Below are 4,126 nucleotides of genomic sequence, written 5' to 3' on the forward strand. Positions count from 1 at the left end.
GAACCCAAAACACGGCCGCGGAACCGAACCCAAAACCAAAACACAAAACCCGAAAAATTTCAGGCGCTCATCTCTAATGCCTGTATAGGTCTTTAAGGAGTTACTGTGGTTGGTGGTGCACCCAGAGTCAATAGTACATGTTAATGTTAGCAAAAGAAAAAGAGAGACTCTGTGTTGGGGCACGCTTGAAAAACTAAAACTTAACTTTTAATTATAGCATGATAAAATTTATGGTACACAGTTCAACACACATATAGTTTATAACATTTAAGGAGAAAAAATATAATAATAAATAATTCTCACTTTAAGAAATAATAATTTTGGAGTAATAATTTTCCAAATGATATTATTATTTGTGGTGACAGTGACACCTGAGATGAAAATATTAAGAAATCTGTTTCTGCATAGGAGAAAATTCTTCCAATGCCTGTTATAATGGTGTGTCCTGGTAACGATTAATCTGCTATTTCAAAATCTAGAAATTTATGAGTCAAAAATAGCAATATGCCAAAGAACTCTAGATGAGTGTATGATCAGAAGGAAAATTCTATAAGAAGGAGGAAAATTAGGAATGAAAAGTGGTAATGGTCAAAGGTTGCTCCACCACCTCTACTTTTCACACAGAGATATTTATTACTGCTCCTAATATTCCCTGGAAGTCTCCCATCCAGGTACTGATCAGGCTAATCACTGCTTAGCTTCCAAGATCAGACGAGATTGGGCGTAGCCAGTGAGATATGGCAGTAATATCACATAGATTGTGAAGAGAGAATGTATGGTTATTGACATATACCTGTTAGGGTACTTCTGCTGTCCATTAATACGCACAGTTATCCTGTTACTTTAAGCATTGCAGGATAGTTATTTAACTGTCGTCAGGATGAGAGAGTACCGAACCAGTAAGTTTCAGGAAACGTATAGGTTCAGAGCCCGTCTTCTGCTGTCCACTGTCATATAATTTAATACAGCGGACAGTGGATGAGAGAGGCGGGTTTATCTGTGCCTATTGAATAAAAGTATGAAACTACACAGATATCTTAAGATTTCTTATAATAGTGCATATTCCCAGTACATACTATTAATCCTAATAGTGGTATGCAAGGAGATTTTCGCTATTAGCAATGCCCCTGAATTAATGCAGAGGAAGTTCAAAAGACAATTATAAGTGATATCTGAAACTATACGTAATAATCTGAAATTTTGTCTCACTAACTGGAGTATGGGAGTGAGAGAGAAAAAAAAAAAAAAAAAAAAAGGGGAATTATGAAATAAGGTAAAGTAACCTAACACTATGAATAATAAATAGCAGATTTGGCAAAAATTAAACAATTAAGGACAAAACATTTTTTTGTCAAATATACGATACCAGGAGGTGAGTGGGCTGAACCGTGCACTGTTCAGCACCACTAGTCACAGACGGCCGTTTCACCTGGAGGTGGCTTGTTCACTGTGTGAAGTGATAGTGGAAGAAGGTCTATTTAAGGCAAAAAGGAAGGGGTGGTCTAAGAATTTGGGAGTGGTCTAAGAAGTTTGGACCAATCTCTGAGAAGAGGGAATTTGGAATGTGTGATGTCACTCAGACATCCTGCATATCACTTCCGGTTTTAAATTCGGAAGATGTTATTGTAAATCTGCATGGGGCCATGTATAGGGTTAAATAGTGCTTATGATATGGCACTAGAGAGGATAGTATTTAGAATTAATTACTTGGGCCGAGATCGAAGTATTGGCTCTATTGCCATTAGTTTAGCAGTCACTGGAGTTGTCAAGGACGCGTTCCTGGATACGGTAACGTCATTTCCGGTCGAAAAGACCGGAAGTGGCGTTGATTGCCGTTATACTGGGTTCGTGTAAGGCTCAAATGAGAAGATCACATGGGGCTGAGGATAACTGGATATGGGTCACTAATAAAGTGAGGGGGTATATATTAAATAGGATGGTGTGGCCACACTAGGAGAGAATACTCCGTGATCTGCGATGGCATGAGTGTACCGTCTTACAGGAAATGTTCAGTGGCGTCACTTCCTGTTTATATCTCAGCATTCCCAGTCTACAGACTTGTGTGGGGATATATCAGGAGATGGACACATTGCTTCCGGTTTAGAAGGCCGGAAGTAGTGAAAGTGTGACCTTTAATAGGGCTGTTTAAATGGTAGTTGTAGACTGGGGATAGCTAATAAGGCCTGCGGAATACTGTAGGAATGTAAAATTTAGTGTTTAGATGTCCCTATTGGTGGGACCATGTACGAAGTAAAAACTCCGTGACCGGAAGTAGCGTCGGAGCAGTAAAGGCTCCGTGACCGGAAGTGGCGTCGGAGCGCATAGTTCAGAGAGAGGCTTGGCTACATAATTTCTGTTCTAAAAGGACAGGAAGGGCTGTGTGTAACCATAATTGTGGACAGAAACAAAAACAAAAACAAAAACCCAAACGGAAGCAAAAACAAAAACCAAAATTGTAAAGGTGATCTATCAATAATGTTTAAGTTATGTTGATTGCTGAGCAACCATAAGGTAAATATAATAAAATAATATAATAAAATAAAAATAAAATAAAAATAAATAAAATAAAAATAAAAATAAAATTAATAATAATAATAATAATAATAATAATAATAATAATAATAAAAATAAAGAAATGTAGAATTAGGAGTTTGCATTTATAATATTTGTATAAGGATTGTTAGTTGATAATAAAGAAGAAAGAGGGGATAATGAATTATTGAGAGGGAAAAAAAAACAAAAATTAGGAAGAAATAGTAAATATTGATGAATGATGATAATTAAATAATAATAATAAAGAAGGTTTGAATAATAACCAATAATGATATTTATATAATAATTTTTAGCTCATTTGGAATAATAGTCTAGTAGAAGCTTATGGGGATATTATATTCAGCAAGGTGCAAATTGGTTTGTTGAGAAAAAGGAGAAAAAAGAAAAAGGAAAAGGGGGAAATTAAATTTATTGCAATTACTGTGGTGAAGCAGAGAAGGTTGTATAATAATCAATAAATTGGGTGAATTGTGAGTGACTGTAGTGGGAGTAAAGTTAGGTGCCAAGTAGGTGCAATAGAAGTGTATTGTGATGGGTTTGCATGTGAATAAATGGGTGAATCAAGGTGCGGGTGTGTAGGAAATGTCTTATGAGTGTGAGTGAGTGTAAATGTGAAGGAATAAGTGGGATTATTGAATGAGAGAGTGATTGGATAGGGGTAGATAGGCATATATATATATATGAGTGTGGGTTGGTGTAAATCTGAGAGACTAAGTGAAAAATTGTTGAGTGAAGGGGTGGATTGAGTGAGAACAGATAAAGGAAATTTATTAGAAGGAAAAAAGGTTGGATTGGGGAACATTAGTATAGGTATCTTATGGAACATCAGATAAAAACTCCATAATTTATGTGTTCGTTCATGCCTTGAGGCGCAAGACAGTTAAGTTTGAAGGTCCATTCAGATTCATGTTTAAGCAATTCCTGCATCAAATCTCCTCCGCGTATTCCTAAGTTGATTCTTTCCAGACCAAAGGCTTTGAGTTCTTTAGGGTTGCCCTGATGATGTTTGAAGAAGTGGCGCGCCACTGATGTTAGTTTTTTCATTTTTTTATAATCAGATGATGCATTTCTTACAGAGCCTACGTGTTCCAGGATACGTTGTTTTAGGGCTCTTGTGGTAATGCCCACATATCTCATGTCACAGCTACATGATATGCAGTATACAACTCCAACTGCATTGCAGTTGATAAATTGGTTAATTGATTTCTCTTCTCCATAGCGATCAATAATAGATGATTTTTTAACCATGTGTGGACATGCTTTGCAATTTCCACATGGGAAGGAGCCCTTGATGGTTGGCTGTTTTTTAGGGTTTTTGGTGAAATGGCTACTGGTGAGTTTGTCTTTAAGATTTTTGGACCTTCTCCAACTCATGGAGGGTTTTTGTCCTATTGTTTCTGCTAGGTCTTTGTCTAGAAGTAAGACTGGCCAGTGTCTGTTAATGGATTCTTGTATCTCCTTCCACTCTCTACAAAAGGTACCCACGAATCTGAGCTTATTATCTTGTTCCCGTAATCTGTGAGTTTTTGTCTGTGGAAAGATCAACTTGTCCCTCGGTGTCTGGCTGGTGTGC

At 36.9% G+C, this 4,126-nt stretch overlaps 1 pseudogene; it reads right to left on the reverse strand.

Moving 5' to 3' along the window:
* Positions 1 to 630: 630 nt before the first annotated feature.
* On the reverse strand, positions 631 to 749 carry LOC134967679 (5S ribosomal RNA; annotated as a pseudogene).
* Positions 750 to 4,126: the final 3,377 nt, after the last annotated feature.

The sequence above is a fragment of the Pseudophryne corroboree genome, chromosome 10, assembly GCF_028390025.1.
Source record: "Pseudophryne corroboree isolate aPseCor3 chromosome 10, aPseCor3.hap2, whole genome shotgun sequence".
Lineage (NCBI taxonomy): Eukaryota > Metazoa > Chordata > Amphibia > Anura > Myobatrachidae > Pseudophryne > Pseudophryne corroboree.